General features: G+C 44.7%; 1 long non-coding RNA gene across 1 annotated transcript; it reads right to left on the bottom strand.

Moving 5' to 3' along the window:
• Nucleotides 1-4,128: 4,128 nt before the first annotated feature.
• Nucleotides 4,129-14,870, bottom strand: LOC123368270. The gene is made up of 3 exons (XR_006578731.1): nt 14,714-14,870; nt 6,422-6,524; nt 4,129-4,879 (listed from the first exon to the last, which is right to left on the bottom strand). It is a non-coding gene; the product is annotated as an uncharacterized LOC123368270 (long non-coding RNA).
• Nucleotides 14,871-18,334: the final 3,464 nt, after the last annotated feature.

Raw genomic sequence — 18,334 nt, forward strand, 5'->3', positions numbered from 1 at the left:
AGCTCCCTTCTCTGATTGGCTGTCTCCCAGGGCTGCTTTTAACTCCTTTTCTGCCAGTGAGGGGCAGCCTCCCCATCACAAGAATATTTAGATAAGTTAGCTTTATTCAAGTATGCAGGACCTGATTAAATTCATCCTAGGGTACTTAAGGAACTATCTGAAGCAATCTCTGAACTGTTAGCTATTATTTTTGAGAAATCACAGATTATGTGTGAGGTCCCTGAGGACTGGAGATAGGCACACATAGTACCCGTATTTAAAAAGTGGGGGAATCAAAGAGGACCTGGGAAATTATAAACCAGTCAGTCTAACTTTGATATCTGGAAATATATTGGAACAAATATTAAGTAATCAGTTTGCAAGCACCTAGAGAATAATAGGGTGATAAGTAACAGCTAGGGTGAGCAGATGACAAAAATGAAATATCGGGACGCCGGGGGGAGGGGGGGCCGAACAAAAAAAAATGGAGCGCCTCCCCGCCCCCCCCCCCGCCACCAGGCGGCAGTGGCACAGCCCCGTCTCCACCCAACTCTCAGCTCCGACCCCCCATACACCCCCAGCTCCCCACATCCCCTCGTTGTGCAGCTGAGCCATGCTCTGGGCGCCTCCTGCAGCTCCCAGCCCAGCCGCTCCCGGGCTCCGTCGCACCAGCCCCACAGCAGAGGCTGCTCCGCTCCACCCCGCCTGGGACACTCGCCCCCGTAGACCCGGGCAGCCCCTCTCTGGCCGCGGGGAGCTCGGGGACCCACCTGGGCAGGGGGTGAACCAGGCAGCCGGGCTGGCCCCTCCCGGCAGGAGCCTGTCCTTCCCATGCATGTCTCTGCCCCCCCGGGCCCTGCCCGCTCCACGCTGCCCCCAGCCCCACTGCGCTGCCCCAGGGGCTGCAGGGCTGGAGCAGCCTCCACACTGTGCTCCCAGCCCCGGCCATGGCCCATGTGCAAGCCTGGGAGGGAGGAGGAATGCCACGTGGTTGGGGAAGAGGCGGGGCCAGGGGGGGGATTTGGGGAGGGATCCAATGGGGGAAGGAGGAGGTGGAGTCGTGGCGGGGAGGGGCGAGAGCCCCTCCGGGCTCCGTCTGTGAGCGGGAGCAGAGGGCAAAATTGCTTGTTTGTCCAGTGTCCCGACCAAATATCGGTCAGGACACGGGACAAACAAGCAAATATCGGGACAGTCCCGATAAAATTGGGACGTCTAGTCACCCTAGTAACAGCCAACATGGATTTATCTAGAACAAATCATGCCAAACCACCCTAATTTCCTTCTTTGACAAGATTACTGGCCTAGTTGAATCGAGGGGAAGCAGTAGATGTGATTATAGCTTGATTTCTAGTAGCACTTTTGACACAATCCCACATGACATTCTCATAAGTAAACTAGGAAAATGTGGTCTAAATGAAACTACTATAAAGTGAGTGCACAACAGGTTGGAAAACTGTACTCGGAGAGTAGCTATCAATGGTTCACTGTCAAACTAGGAGGCCTGTATCAAGTGGGGTTCCACATGGGGTCTGTCTGCCTTGGGTCTGGTTTTATTAAATGTTTTAATTAATGACTTGGATAATGAAATAGAGAGCGTGCTTATAAATTTTCAGATGACACCAAGCTGAGAGGGTGCAAGCACTTTGGAAGACATGATTAGAATTCAAAAGGACCTTGATATATTGGAGAATTGGTTTGAAATCAACCAGATGATATCAAATAAAAACAAGTGCAAATTACTACACTTAGGAATTAAAAAATCAAATGCACAACTACAAAATGAGGGATAACTGGCTAGGCAGTGTACTGCAGAAAAGGATTTGGTGATTATAAGGGATCACAAATTGAATATGAGCCAATAATGTGATGTAGTTATGAAAAAGGCAAATATTATTCTAGGCTGTATTAACAGGAGCATTGAATGTAAGGGCAGGTCTACACTAAGGGCGGGGGTCGAACTAGGGTACGCAAGTTCAGCTACGTGAATAGCGTAGCTGAACTCGAAGTACCCTAGTTCGAACTACTTACCCGTCCAGACGCCACGGGATCGAAGTCCGCGGCTCCAAGGTCGACTCCGCCACCGCCTTTTGCAGTGGTGGAGTACTGGAGTCGACTGCGGCGCTTCCGGAGTTCGAACTATCGCGTCTAGATCAGACGCGATAGTTTGAACTCCGAGAAGTCGAACTCACCGCGTTGACCAGGACGGTAAGTGTAGACTAGCCCTAAGACACAAGAATTAATTGTTCCACCCTACTTGGCACCGGGGAGGCCTCAGCTGGAGTGCCGTGGTGTCCAGTTCTGGTCACCATACTTCAAGAAAGATGTGGACAAGTTGGAGACAGTCCAGAGGACAACAAAAAAATGATAAAGAATTTAGTAACCTGACTTACGAGGAAAGGTTAAAAAAACTGGACATGTTTAGTTTTGAGAAAAGAAGACTGAAAGGGGACCTGAAAATAGTCTTCAAATATGCTAACGGTTGGTATAAAGGGGACAGTGATCAATTGTTCTCCATGTCCACTGAAGACAGAAGAAGTAATAATCAGCTTAATCTGCAGCAAGGGAGATTTAGGTTAAATATTAGGAAACACTTTCTAACTATAAGGATAGTTAAGCACTGGAATAGGCTTCCAAGTGAGGTTATGGAATCCCTGTAATTGGAGGATTGTAAGAACATGTTAGACAAACACCTGTCAGGAAGCATCTATGTTTATTTGGTCCTGCCTCAACATAGGGGGCAGGACTAGATGACCTCTTGAAGTCTGTCCTAGCCCTACATTCCTATGATTTGCCCCATCTGTCTGTAATTTGAGCATTGTCCCCAACTTTGAACTTGCCTTCTTCTCCCACAGGCTCTATCAGCAAACTAGGGTGACCAGATGTCCCGATTTTATAGGGACAGTCCTGATTTTTGGGTCTTTTTTCTTATATAGGCTTCTATTACCCCCCACCCCCATCCCGATTTTTCACACTTGTTGTCTGGTCACCCTACAGCAAACCCACCTTATCCCATCCACAGTACTGGCCATGTGCTCTAATGCCTTGACTCCCTCTCTGCCTTCTCCTCCTCTCACTAAAGCTGCTTTCTTAACTATGGATACCCAAAGTCCCAGATGTCCAATGTGCACACAGAGCTGCTACCACTTCCTCACACTTGCAAAGAAGCATGACTAGATCACCCCTCCCTCATGCAATTCCCACTCAATCTCATTTATTTCAGCATCTGGTTCAAAATTGCCCTGCTCTTTGTTTACAAAACCTCCTGTGGATTTGCTCCAGCCAGCCTCACAGACCCTATCTCCCTCTGCTCCCCTCCACTTCCACTCGTCCATCTGCTCTGATACCACTGGTCTCCTCTCACTTCACACAATCTCAACTCGCTTGGCATGAGAGCCTTGTCCTTTGCTGCTCCTTCCAAAGAAATGGCCTCTCTGTATCTTTCCACCTCATCTACTATCCATCTCTTTTCAAATATCATTTAAAAAAAAAGATTTTCCACTTTGCCTAAAACTCTTCATCTCTCTCATGCTGCACTTTTATTTTAACTCTTCCCTCATTTAATTCTGTGATGCATTTGAGATCCTTCTTGTATGAAAGACATGAGACAAAATAAAACCATTGGTGTGATCATTATCATTCAGTGATGGGTTATCATTACTTATGGATGTAGGATATAATGGGGCTATTATGTCGAGAATAAAAATTTACCTGCTGTATCAAGAAATACAGTATACTGTTATCTGAGATCCAGTGGTTAGAAACTGAAGCTTGACAGAGTCAGACTAGAAAAGGTGTGAATTTTTAAGTGTGATAGTAATTAGTCATTGGAACAACTTACTTAGAGATGTGGTGATTCTCCATCACCCAAAGTTTTTAAATCAAGACTGGATTTCTTTTTAAAAGATATGCCATAGCTCACATACAAGATATGGGCTTAGTGCAGAAATTATTGGATAAGGCCGTGTGGCCTATGCTATGCAGGTGGTCGGTCTAAATGGTCACTTCTGGTCTTAAAATCTTTGAATCTATGGCTCTCGTGTTGTCCTTTATATGTAATATTTTTCAAATACGTACTTATGAGATTTCTTGCTAGTCTTAGGATAACTGAGATGTCCCATTGGATGTATTTTTTCTTTAAATAGCATTTTATTGATTTTTATAACTATTCAGTAGGATACACAAGATACAAGGAGGGTGATGGAATATAACATTTTTACATGCATTTCAGAATGTTTCCCATTAGTAGTTGTTAGTCCATTGTAATACTTGCCTGCCCCACTGGTGGGGTTTTAAATATTATTTAATGTCAGTACAGTGTTTAGTAAGGAGCTAGGGAGGTACTGAGCAGTACTCATTATTTTATCTATTGAGAATGATCCCATCATTTTCCACTTACATCCATTAAACCAGAGTGTCAAATCCTGGCTCCACTGAAGTCAATGGGAGTTTTGTCACTGACTTCAGAGGAGCCAGAATTTCGCTCTGCGTCTTCACCATTCACCAAAATGTGTATGTCTCATTTTTCCCATGTGCCTGGTACTTATTACAGACACAGAAATATCCATGCTCTTCTTTTTCCTCATCATCGGTGGTAGAACATATCCATATTCTTTGGGTGGAGCATCTTCAACCGAGGCAGTGAGCAGCTGTTCGTAAAATACTTCCTTTGCCTGGGTTTCCTCTGTGGCAGGGACTTGGCAACAGCTGAAACATATCCTACGAGCAGGGCTCTTTATGGCTTGGGGACTGATACCAGGCAAAGAATCTCCTGTGCTTGGGAGTAGGAACTAGACACCAGACAAAGCATCTTTTCTGTCCATGGCTGCTGAGTGGTAAGAACTGGACACTGGTCATTTCTGGTTCCCATATACACATTTTCATATTAGCTGTTCCCTGTTGCCTATAGAACAGATAAAAGCAATTTAACTGCTAGGAGTTAAGGAGCTGCTGCCCTACTTCAGAGCAATGCTCCATCTACTCCAGTATCTTGTCTCCAACAGAGGCCCGTACCCCAGAAGAGTCAGAGGAAGGTGCAAGATACTCTGTAACAGAATATGCTGCCAATATGGGAAGTGTCTTTACCTGTCTGTTTGTCCTCGGGACATTTTCTAATTTGTTTTGAAACCAGTTAATTTAAATCTGATTTTAAAACTAATTAGAACCCTAGCATAGACACAGTTTTAGTTGGTCTAGGGCTGCCCATTTTTATTAAACCACTTTCAAGTAGTCTGGAAACTAATTGAATGAAAACAAACCAGGACACTTTAAACCACCTACAGCCAGGTCTACACTACAAAAAAAAGTATGTAAAAGTCAGTTCAATTGAATCATTTAAAAAATCATTTAGAAAATGTCCCCACTGTAGACAGGCCCTTAGTGAGTGCCTTATATCGTAAAGCATGTGAGCATAAGTCTTTACAAGGATTTATGCTGTCTAATGTAACTGTTGATGATCTCATTATCCATATAAATATCTGATTCTTTTTTGAATCCTGCTTATGTTTTGGCATCAGTGGCATCTTGTGGCAATGAGTTCCACTGGTTAATTATGCATTGTGTAAAAAATACTTCATTCGATGTTTTAAATTTGTTGTCTTTTAATTTAATTGGCTGTCCCTCTTTTCTTGCATTTTGAGACAGGGTGAATAGGAAAAGTCAAATGACCTCTCTCTACTGTTCTGTAACAGGGGGGTCTGTCTCATTTAAAGGCAGGAGGGGACTAGGGCCAATCAACCCTGTTCTAAGGCATGACCTTATTTAAGAATAGGTAATTTAGTAGAAGTATTACCAGATCCAGCTGGGCATGAGTTCAGTTGCCTGAGTCATGTGACTACCTGCTGAGGATTTTAAAAACGGTGCTCTTAGGTCTGTTAGGAGGAGTTTATAGGCAGATTCTCCTTCCACAGAGTATGCATAATGCTGGGTTGTGGGGAAGTCTGACAGACTAGAGCAACGGTCCTAAGAATGAGACCCTTCTATGGGAGGAAGGAGTTTGATACAAGGGATAGGAAGAGACCTAGAGGAAAGTCTCCCCAGAGAGACTCAGAGGCTAAAGTGGGACTGGCAGAGCTCCCCTGCTCGGAAGGAAGTGGGGAGCCAAGGTCTGAAGCCTTGAAATGAGGGTAAATGCAAGAAGCCCGAAGGACGAAAGAAAGGGAGGGAGGGTTTGATCCTGGTAGGGCCAGGGGAACATTATTTATTCAAGAGGATTTACTAAATTGCAACCCAAGGGAGAGAACATTATTCTAAAACTCCTGGGTGTGTATGAGTGGATTGCGGAGCCGAGAACAAAGGCTGCAGTGCCAAGCCATGGTATATTCTGGGACATCCTGCAACACCTCTGTTATTTGTGTACCTCTCCCATGTTCTCCCTTATTTATTAAAAAACTAGATCAATATAAAATTAACATGGCAGATGTTAAATAGATTAAAAACTGGCTACCTGATAGGTCTCAAAATGTGAATGGGGATTCATCATCAAGCGGGTGTGTGGCCAGGGGTCCCCCAGGGATGGATTCCTGGCTCATCATTATTTTATCAGTGACCTGGAACAAAACATAAAATCAACATTGAAAATGTTTGCAGATGACACAAAAATTGGGGGAGTGGTAAACTATGAAGAGGACAAGTCACTACTAGAGAGTGATCTGGATTGCTTGGTAAGCTGGGTGCAAGCAAACAACATGCATTTTAATACAGCTAAATGTAAATGAGTACATCCAAGAACAAAGAATGTAGGCCATACTTACAGGATGGGGACTCTATCTTAGGAATCAGTGACTCTGAAAAAGATCTGGGGGGTTGTAATCAGCTAAACATGAGCTCCCTGTGCAACTCTGTGCCCAAAAGGGCTAATGCAATCCTTGGATGCATAAACAGGGAAATATCGACTCGGAGTAAAAAGGTTATTTTACCTCTGTATTTGTCACTGGTACAACTGGAATATTGTGTCCAGTTCTGGTGTCCACCATTCCAGATAAATTCAAGATGCTGATAAATTGGAGAGGGTTCAGAGAAGGGTGATGTCATGGTGGGAGTCTGCTACAGACCACCAGACCAGGGGGATGAGGTGGACGAGGCTTTCTTCCGGGTCCTCAAGGAATCAATTATGAAGCACTTAGAGGAGAGGAAAGTGATCAGGAACAGTCAGCATGGATTCACCAAGGGCAAGTCATGCCTGACTAACCTAATTGCCTTCTATGAGGAGATAACGGGGTCTGTGGATGAGGGGAAAGCAATGGACGTGTTATTCCTTGACTTTAGCAAAGCTTTTGATACGGTCTCCCACAGTATTCTTGCCAGCAAGTTAAAGAAGTATGGGCTGGATGATTGGACTATAAGGTGGATAGAAAGCTGGCTAGATCATCGGGCTCAACGGGTAGTGATCAACGGCTCCATGTCTAGTTGGCAGCCGGTTTCAAGTGGAGTGCCCCAAGGGTCGGTCCTGGGGCTGGTTTTGTTCAATATCTTCATTAATGATCTGGAGGATGGCATGGACTGCACTCTCAGCAAGTTTGCAGATGACACTAAACTTGGAGGAGTGGTAGATACGCTGGAGGGTAGAGATAGGATACAGAAGGACCTAGACAAATTAGAAGACTGGGCCAAAAGAAACCTGATGAGGTTCAACAAAGACAAGTGCAGAGTCCTGCACTTGGGACGGAAGAATCCCATTCACTGTTACAGACTAGGGACCGAATGGCTAGGAAGAAGTTCTGCAAAAAAAGACCTAGGGGTTACAGTGGATGAGAAGCTGGATCTGAGTCAACTGTGTGCCCTTGTTGCCAAGAAGGCTAACGGCATTTTGGGCTGTATAAGTAGGGGCATTGCCAGCAGATCGAGGGATGTGATCATTCCTCTCTATTCGACATTGGTGAGGCCTCATCTGGAGTACTGTGTCCAGTTTTGGGCCTCACACTACAAGAAGAATGTGGAAAAATTGGAAATAGTCCAGCGGAGGGCAACAAAAATGATTAGGGGGCTGGAGCACGAGACTTATGAAGAGGGGCTGAGGGAACTGGGATTGTTTAGTCTGCAGAAGAGAAGAATGAGGGGGGATTTGATAGCTGCTCTCAACTACCTGAAAGGGGGTTCCAAAGAGGATGGATCTAGACTGTTCTCAGTGGTACCTGATGACAGAACAAGGAGTAATGGTCTCAAGTTGCAGTGGGGGAGGTTTAGGTTGGATATTAGGAAAAACTTTTTCACTCAGAGAGTGGTGAAGCACTGGAATGGGTTACCTAGGGAAGTGGTGGAATCTCCTTCCTTAGAGGTTTTTAAAGTCAGGCTTGACAAAGCCCTGGCTCGGATGATTTAGTTGGGAATTGGTCCTGCTTTGAGCAGGGGGTTGGACTAGATGACCTCCTGAGGTCCCTTCCAACCCTGAGATTCTATGATTCTAAGAACCACAAGAATTATTAAAGATTAGAAAACATGCCTTATAGTGATAGACTTTGGGAGCTCAATAGATTAAGCTTAACAAAAAGAAGGTTAAGAGGTGACTTGATTACAGTTGATAAATACCTACATTGGGAACAAATATTTGATAATGGGTTATTCAGTGTAGCAGAGAAAGATACAACACCATTCAATGGCTTGACACATTCAGAATGGAAATAAAGCATACATTTTTAACAGCAAGGGTAATTAAGCATTGGAACAATTTACTAAAGGTTGTGGTGGATTCTCCATCACTGGCAATATTTAAATCAAGAGTGGATGTTTTTCTAAAAGATCTGCTCTAGGAATTTTGGGGGGAAGTTCTATGGCCTGTGTTATACAGGAGGTCAGACTAGATGGTCCCTTCTGGTGTTGGCATCTATGAACCTCTTCTCTAAACAGTCCCAATCTCTCCTCATGGGGAAGTCTGTCCAAGCCTCAGTCTAATCCTTCCTGTTTCCCATCTCTGGACTGTTTTCAGATAGGATGACGAGACCACAGTATTCTGCATGAGAGTGTCCCATTGATTCATACACTATTAGAACATTTTCAGTCTTTTCTATGCAATTCTTTATACATCCAAACTGTTTGCTTTTTTGACTCTCTTTCCACATTGAGCAGAGGCTTTCATTGAGCTGTCCACAAGGAATGGCTAAAGTTAATATAGAACCTAGCACACAATATAAGTACTTTCAAAATATTCATTCCAATATGCTCTGCCGTGTATTTGCCAACACTGAAATCAATCTGCAATGGCGCTGCCCATGCACCTAGCTTTGTCAGGCCTGGCGGGAGTTCCTCACAGTCTTTCCCTCACAAACCTAAACAATGTTAGCATCTATTGTGACATACTTAGATAAAAACAGACCGCTGTGGTGCAATCTTCATTCAATAGGCTAGGGCACATGCTCCTGGGAAGCCGAAGGGGAAAGTAAGCATTTCTGACTCCTGCTGCTATCTGGGCAATCAATGAGCAGCCATGAGTCCAAAAAGGACCCCAAGATTACTTAGCACATCACCATTCAGAAGACAGATGCCCTCTGTTGAAGGTGAGACTCAAGGATCAAAATAGGGCAGGTGTGTGGCATTTTGAAGAACTGAACTTTTTTTTTCTGGAGGCTGCCATCTTTACTTCCAGCAGCTAAATGTTCAAAGAAAAAAAATTAAATCTCTTGCTCTTCTTGTTGCAAAGATAACTTTAAAAATGTAAACAGAGTGTAAAATGATGCAGTCAGATATCACTGCACAGGTAGCCTGAAACAACAGCTCTAAGAGAGGTATGAAATGCCCTTATTCATGACAGGGGTTGTTAACATTGAAGTCTACAGATGACAATTCAAATGTTAATATTCTTAACTATTTCGCTTTGGAGACCTGCATAACCTATTGTGAATGGCATCTTGGTTTAGTGTTTCAAATGGGCTAAAGTTGGTTTGTGGGTGGAGCTTTGAGCAGTACCACTCTCCATTTCACTCCCTGGTGAGATTGGTGCTAGCTCCCCACACTGCTACTGCTTCTTTCTACCTACCAGCATGCTCTCCAGCGTTACTGACTGATCTACAGCCAGCTGATGGCTTTCAAGGTCCTTAACTCCCTCAGACACTGGGGCTGCAAGGCAACAGCATCTGCATTTATTGGGTTCAGTTCTTGGATCTGTACATTCTTTGTGCTGCAGCCCTGGTACAATGCAGGGCAGGAGTGTGCATAAGGAGCAGCAAGAAGGGGCATGGTTCCCCCCAATAATAGGTGGGGGCACAGAATTCCTCTGGCCCCAAGGCCGCGGCAGGAGCTGACAGCTCCTCTGGTCCTGGGGCCACGGGGAGCGAGTGAGCGCCTCTGGCCCTGGGGGCCGTGGGAGGAGAGCACGCTCCTCCAGCTCCAGAACCGCAGAACATGCCCGTTCTAAAGCGCTCACATTTTTATTCCTGCGCATGCCCCTGAAGCAGGGTTAACCCTCAGCATAGCGAGATCTTTTGGTTGTGTAATGGCATGAAAGATTAGGTGAAATGGGACATGGCCAGTGTGACTGGCCATACACCTCAGTGATCTCCAGCTGCTGAAATGGCTCCTTGAGGCTGTCGGCATCTGGCTGTAACCAGTCTGAGGCTGTCCTCAGAGTTGGATGTGGGGAAGAAGAAAGCCACCAATGCCTCTCCCAGTGCACTTGACGATGTAGTCTGAGCATCCTATCTCCTCTCTCTCATTGTATAAATGCCCCTCCCCCTGCCTTCACCCAAACATTCAGCTGTTCTCAGGATTTTCATTGCCATTTTCTGGATCTTTTCTGTGACAGGAAGCTGCCAGCCCTAGGAATTTACACACTTTCACAGGGAGCCTTTATTGGGCTAGATCCAGAGGTGTGGCTGATCTCCACAGAGCGCAGGTCAGAGGTGGTTGTCCCTATTGTCCCCACTCCAATTCTGGTGCAGCTTCTTCACAGGGTCATTCCCCCTTTGCCATGTTCAAGCAGCCTGAGGTCTACTCTAAATTACACTGGCTACAAACAGCACCAAGGAACTAAAATGCAGCTAACAATTTGCATGGAACAGGGATGTTCTGGTTACCCCACCTTTCCTCCAGCCATGGCTCCTTTTCCCTGCTATGTTGACAGTGGGTTGACTAGGGTTATTTAGTCTGCAGAAGAGAAGCATGAGGGGGGATTTGATAGCAGCCTTCAACTACCTGAAGGGGGGTTCCAAAGAGGATGGAGCTAGGCTGTTCTCAGAGGTTGCAGATGACAGAACAAGAAGCAATGGTCTCAAGTTGCAATGGGGGAGGTCTAGGTTGGATATTAGGAAACAGTATTTCACTAGGAGGGTGGTGAAGCACTGGAATGGGTTACCTAGGGTAGGGAGGTGGTGGAATCTCCATCGTTAGAGGTTTTTAAGACCTGGCTTGACAAAGCCCTGGCTGGGATGATTTAGTTGGTGTTGGTCCTGCTTTGAGCAGGGGATTGGACTAAATGACCTCCTGAGGTCTCTTCCAACCCTAATCATCTATGATTCTATGAGTGGGAGAGCAGGAGTGGATAACAGCCTCTACACTGGCACTAGACCACCATGTTCTAGGGGGCTCCTCTCTGGGCTAAGACAATGTTGTAGTAGCACAAAGCAACCACACTACACTGGAGAAGCTGTCCCATCATCCCAGCCTTTGGAGAGACCAATCATCTTCCAGTGGAACTGAAATCCAACAGGGTGCGGGCTGGGGAGGTGAAAGGGACTAGGATGAGAGGCTGGAGCTGGTTTGGGAATGCAGAACTCAGCAAACCAATACTTTTCTTCCCCTCATGCCTGCAGATGTTGCTTGAGGATGGACATTTTTGCTCACAGCAGAGATCAGGCAAACCAATGAGAATTTTTTTCCCTTCACAACATTCAATTCCACTTTATGTGAAATAATAAAAGTCTGAGCTTCCTGTTCATGAAGATTTGATAACAGCGTCGCTCCGCTCTGAGAGCTGACACTTTGGTATATGGGGAGAGAGGAAGAGCTGAGGACTTGGTGGAGTGACTTGGACAGGGTCACCATGACCATGAGCAGAGGGAGGTTTGTTAATAAAACATGGGATTCTAGGCAACATGGGAGTGGAAGGGATAGGTTGAAGATAGTACGTTGCACTGGGGCTCCCAGTGTGTAGGGTCGAGGATTGTGGGAGGGCTGGGAAATCCATCCAATGTGTAGGGTTGGGGGGGGAGGGGTTGAGCACATAGGGTCAAGATTGTGTGGGACTGTAGAGTTCAGAGTGCAGCACGATAGATCATGCATGGGATGGGTTTTCTAGTATATGCAGTTGGACTGGAGGCACTGGAGTTGGCATTGGGTGTCCTGTGTTGGGGCTGGGGTATCCTATCTCCTCAACCTCGTTTCATAAAGGTTGATGAGCACCTCATTTCATAAAGGTTGATGAGCCACAATCAGGACTTGGGGGCAGATTCTCTGCCCTGTTCCACTCCCACTGTGGTGCTCAGGAGGCACAACGGGAGCAGAAACCTCTGAAGTCCATGGCTGGGGATTCCTCCAGCGGAGCTAAAGCCAGCATAACCATCTCCTATGCCTCCCTCCCTGCAGCCCTGGATGCATGAGCCAGAGAGGGAGAAAGACTGAAGTATGCTGAGCTCCAGCTACTGCACCTGGTGTATGGTGTGCAGGGGCCCACTGGCAGCTTGATGAAGCTACAGCTGGGCTGGCACAGGGAATAAGAGAACTGTAACTCATTGTTGGTTCTCAAATTCAACTTCTCTTTCTCCCCTGGCTTGGGCTCCCCTGGGTGGCTGTGTGGGAGAAGGGACCATCCTTTGCTACATGCCCTCCAGGTTCAGGCAGAGATGATCAAGCTCCTAACCTGTTCTCCCTGAGGTCCCCCCAGCCTGGCAGGGAAGCAGGCAATGGCACATCCCTGGCAACTCTCTCCTCCCTTCCCTGTGATGCAGCAGCTAGCAGATAGGCGTGCTGCTGAGCAGCTGTGGCAGGGAAGGGACAGCCTCTGCTCAGAGCACTGTTGCTCACACCAGAGATTCGCTGGGGCTGCTCCTGATTTTATAGGGACAGTCTCCATATTTGGGTTTTTTTCTTATATAGGCGCCTTTACCCCCAGCCACCTGTCCCAATTTTTCACACTTGCTATCTGGTCATCCTACTGGGCAAGCACTGGGTGACAGTGGGAGGCGTGGAGTCCACTCCCCACCGTGACAGGGCTCCTCAAACACTTCTGTTTAAAAGGAGCATGGCTCAGGGAACACATATTTTCTTCTTAACACAAACTCAAACGCCACAGGCTAGATATCTCCAGTGTGGAGTGTTAAGTGCCAGGCTGTGGTGCTGGGGACCCTGTGTGGGGTTAGGAATCTTTAAGTGTGAGGTTGGGGATGGTGTGTAAGGCTGAGGGCTCCAAAGATCTGGGCAGAGAGGGCGATGATAATTTTGGGGTGTGGATTTCTGGTGCCTGAGGGCACTAGTTTCTGGCTTGCTGCATGAGGGAGTTGTAGGGCACAGGTTAGACCAGCCCGGGAAAGATGGGGACAGGAGAAAGTCTTTCCTGCACCCTCCCATCACCACCTCTTAGACCTCTCTCTGGTCTAGAGGGGCTGCGTGCTTTCCTGTGGGCCAAGAAGGAACAAGGCTGTCCAGTGGCCTCCCACTTGGAACATTTATCCTCCTTTAGGAAGGATTTTAATTCGTGTAAATGAGTGTTTTTAATTTGTTATACTGGGCTTTATCTCTATTACCATCTCATTTGCTTTTAAACCCAGTTTCGCCCTCCCAACTGAATTCCATTTGCTGCATTAGGAGTAATTCTCTTCCCCAAGGGTTAGACATTTTCTCTCCACATAAAAGTCGCTTATTTTGGATAAAGAGACGATTAGATTTATCTTTAATATTTTAATGGCAGGCGGGATTATTGGGTAGGCAGCCCCGGTTTCGGTTGTTGTGGGGGGATTAGACTCTAATAAATTCTTTAGATTGGGATTTTTTTTTCTGTTTTGCACAAAGTACTTGTATTTTTTTAAATAGTCGCTTCCTTTTTTTTTGAGTCATAAATTCCATTTGCTGTTTCCTATTAGTATTAAATCAAGTTGATTAAATTCATAGTGACTATTTGCACATATATCTTTTTAATTTTAACATCCACAACATAAAATCCTTAATGGTGCAATTTTAAATACCTGCAACATACATTGCTATTCGTGTAAGAACAGCTGGAAGTGAAGAGCTTTACAAGGAAGAGTGAGGGACAGACGAACGGACGGATGGATGGATGGACAGACAGAGGAGAGAGAAGTAAATTAGCTCCTCCCATCACCCATTCTGCTAGTGCTTTGGGTATTCTGCAGTTTTAGGGTTTTAGAAAGCAGCTTCCTGCTCTCTTTGGAACAGCAGCTGCATCTCTGCAGAGATGAAGAGACTAGACCCCCCCTGCCCAGTGAGACCTTCATCGCTACAAACAGAGCTCCGCTGTCAAGTCTTCAGCTCCAAGTGACCACTGGGCAGCCCCTCAAAAGCTGGCATCAACTGGTGCCAGGAGGGCAGGGCTGAAGGTAAAGCTCGCTTGTAGGGGCCCTGGGCCGGGCCGGTTCCCTATCTGAGCCCCGCACTCCTGGTCTGCCTGCCTCCAGCTCCTATTTTAGGCTAATCAGAACCTGGTAATAGAATAAAATGTCAGCAAAGTAGAAATCAATAAGTGTTAATGCTCCGGGACTTTCACTGCTAGGCCGCCTCCCGCCCCTCGCCTCCCCCCTCCCAGCCAGCCGCACCATCCTGTCCCTTTGATTTCGGTCCCTTCTCTAATCCCCACCTCATCAGCTCCCGGGAAGGGCTGATCTGCAGCAGAAAATCCCTCATTCGGGGCAAAATCAGCTTAATTTGCAGCAATTTGTAGCAGGTCTTTGCTGGGATTTGAGTCTCAAATTATCCCGCGGGTGGGGGCTGCCGCGCGGCAATATGGGCCGAGATTTCCCTGCTCCTCTGTTTGCACAGATTTGTCTGGGGAGTAATTACCGCCGCGTCGTAGCCCCCCCGGGTTCCGCCCCCCAGCAGCCGGGCCTGGAGCCGCCCGGATTAGCAGCATTAACGGCAAATGCAGCGCAACAATTAATCATTTGCTGGTAAATACAAACAGGCGCCGCCCCAGGCTGGGGATGGAGGTCGGCTATGGCCGGGCGTGTAATGGAGCAATGAGGAAAGGGAAGGAGGAGAGCCGGGGACCTTGTGGCCTCAGGACAGAGATCAGAGCAGGCAACTTTCCTTCCTCTAATGCTGCTAATTACAGCCTGCAGCTCCTGTGCCTGCCAAGCACACGGCCAGGGGACACCCTCCTCAGAACGGGGCGCCTCCCCAAACCCGGGCACCTGCAGCCTGAGGACTCCCCCCAGGGTGCCCACAGCACATGCCCACGCCAAGCCAGGGCGTCTCCATAAAGGAAGTGTCCCCCATCAAGGGTGCCAGCCAGGGTTCCCCCAACAGAGGGCACTCCAAACAAAGGCAACCCTCAAACCAGGGACCCCCAAATGGAGCCCACAGCAAGGGCCACTCCCCTTACACAACTGATCATTGACTATAAATTAGTGGTTGCCTAGGGGCATGTGATCACTATGTACCTGATCTAATTACTGTATATTGGTTATGTGAAAACAGCATATAGTTTCGACCATTAATACACAAGGAGCTTTAAAAGCAATGATTTCCCAAGGCTGAAAACAATCATCAACAAAATTGAGAGGAAAAAAATTAAACAAAGTGACCAGTGACTGAGAATTATTTGAGGATATTTTACTAGATACACAATATATAATTTTAAAAAAATCACAATCTTCCCTGTTAAGGAGGGAAGTGAAAGTGGCAATACAAATAAAATTTTAAAATCCCAATATATAAAAAAAGGAGAAGTTGAAAGCAATGACTATAAATTAGCAGTTATGAAATGAAGACAATGGATAAGGGAAGCTAAAGGTATTAAAAAATCTGTGGCCAGTAGGGTTAAGGATAAGGAGGAAATTTAAAAATATACCAGGAACAAAAGAAATCCTAGAAATGGTATAGGGATTTACTAACTAGGTATTGCAAAATTGTCAACAGTTATGCAGAAAGGGCAGAAATTTTCAATAAATATTGCAATTCTCTATTTGGTAAGAAGCTTGATGACATTTTCACATCTTATAGTGACAATGAAATACTTTCTATTCCATTATTATCTAGGGAAGATGTTAAACAGTAACTATTAAAATTAAACATTTTTAAATCTTCAGGACAGGATAACTTGCACCCAAAAATTTTAAAGGAATTGGCTGAGGAGCTCTCTTAACCACTCATGTTGATTTTTTAAAAAAATCTTGCAATACTGGAGACGTTCTAGAGAACTGGGGAAAAACTAATCTTGTGCTAATATTTTAAAAGGCTAAATGGAATGACCTGAGAAACCATAGGCTAGTTCGCCTGATATCAGGCCTGTACAAAATCATGGAAAGGAAGATATGGGAGTGAATCAGCAAAGAATTAAAAGATGGTACCATAATTAACACCTATCAATATGGTTTTATGGAAAATAGATCTTGTCAAGTGACTTAGCCAAGGCCATAACATTAATCTGTGGCAGAATTAGGACTAGATCAAGAAGCTCCTGGTCTCTCAGTTCTCTGCTGTAACCACAGGATTATCCTTCCTCTTCATGACTCTTAACAAATTTCACAATGACAAAGATAAAGTTAAGTATAGCTCAAAGCACTGACTACTGCATATTCTTAGACAAAAAAATGTTAAAGTTAAGGTTCAGACTGAAATTAACAGACATTAGAAAAATGAATACCAAGAAGCTGCAGATGCCCTCTTGTTTCCTCATTTTTTACAGTTTATTGTAATGTACATAAAGGTTTGAATATACTTATAGTTCATACATTCACTAAAATTAATCTAAACATGGGTAAATTAACATTATACAGATAATCTAATAACAACTTTAACCCTAAATCTCCAAGATAGATACCAAGAAACATATTACTTCCATTTAGGTGTTAGCGATAGGTTTTTTTTTGTTTTTTTTTTTTAAATCAAACCATTTGTTTCAACATATACAGCATTAAAACAGCTTCAGTGAACTATAACTTGTCTTGCATCAATCGATGGGCCACATTGCACTACCTTACTCACAGTTAATAATAAACCAATGGATTCCCATGTGTATCACAACCTATCCCTATGTAAATAAGACCGTTCAAAGTCTATCTTCTAGCTACAGAATACGAACATTTTAATTATCAAATTTTTCAGACAGCAATATTGCAAACCCCAAGTGTTCAAAAAAATCATGAGTCAGGTTGCCCAAAATCATGATATGTGTTCAGAGAGAGAGATCTTTGTAATTACCTTTTGGTTTCTGAGCCTTTAGGGTGCATTCAGGTCACATTTTCAAGCTTTTCTCTGCAACCATGAGGACAGAAACATACTCTTTTAAAATGAGAGTTTAGAGTCTCATGTAATCACTTGACTCCAGGAGCTGAGTCTTAAAGAAAACGACAAATACGATGGTTTCAGAGTAGCAGCATTGTTAGTCTGTATCCACAAAAAGAACAGGAGTACTTGTAGCACCTTAGAGACTAACAAATTTATTTGAGCATAAGCTTTCGTGGGCTACACCACACTACATTGGATGCATAGACTGGTATTTATACATACAGAGAACATGAAAAGGTGGAAGTAGCCATACCAACTGATTGGCCTCTTACAATTGGTATGGCTACTGCCACCTTTTCATGTTCTCTGTATGTATAAATATCTTCTTGCTGTATGTTCCAGTCTATGCATCCGATGAAGGGGGCTGTAGCCCATGAAAGCTTATGCTCAAATAAATTTGTTAGTCTCTAAGGTGCCACAAGTACTCCTGTTCTTTTTGACAAATATGAGACTCATGAAAATCATGAGTGTTGGCAACAATGTATAGATAATACAAAGAACGTTGCTTTGTACATAATGACATGTAATGAAGATATATCTTCCTAAATTATATTTTCAACCAGATTATTCATGGTCCTTTTACAATTGACATCCCATTCCATAGTTATTAGACAAAACACTGAACAACTGTGGCCCTGATTCTGCAAACATTTATGTGATATTACTCATATAAATAAAGATGCACATGTGTTTACAGGATCGAAGTCTATATTACACAATCAAGGGGGGAAGAGAAAAGAAAATTGGTCCCGACTTAAGGTTGTTACTGGAACATCAATGTTAATTTTCACATTTACATTTTTGTTAAAACATGTATGAATGGTAGGATAGTCAAAACTTTATGTACACGATAAATTAAGATAATTTCCATGCTTTTAAAATGGTTAGATGTTTTTTCTTTTTTTAACTAATATTCTTGGCATTTATTTTTTTCTCAAATGTTTGTTGGTCACTGGAGCAGCTATGACTT

The sequence above is a fragment of the Mauremys mutica genome, chromosome 4, assembly GCF_020497125.1.
Source record: "Mauremys mutica isolate MM-2020 ecotype Southern chromosome 4, ASM2049712v1, whole genome shotgun sequence".
Taxonomy (NCBI): Eukaryota; Metazoa; Chordata; order Testudines; family Geoemydidae; genus Mauremys; species Mauremys mutica.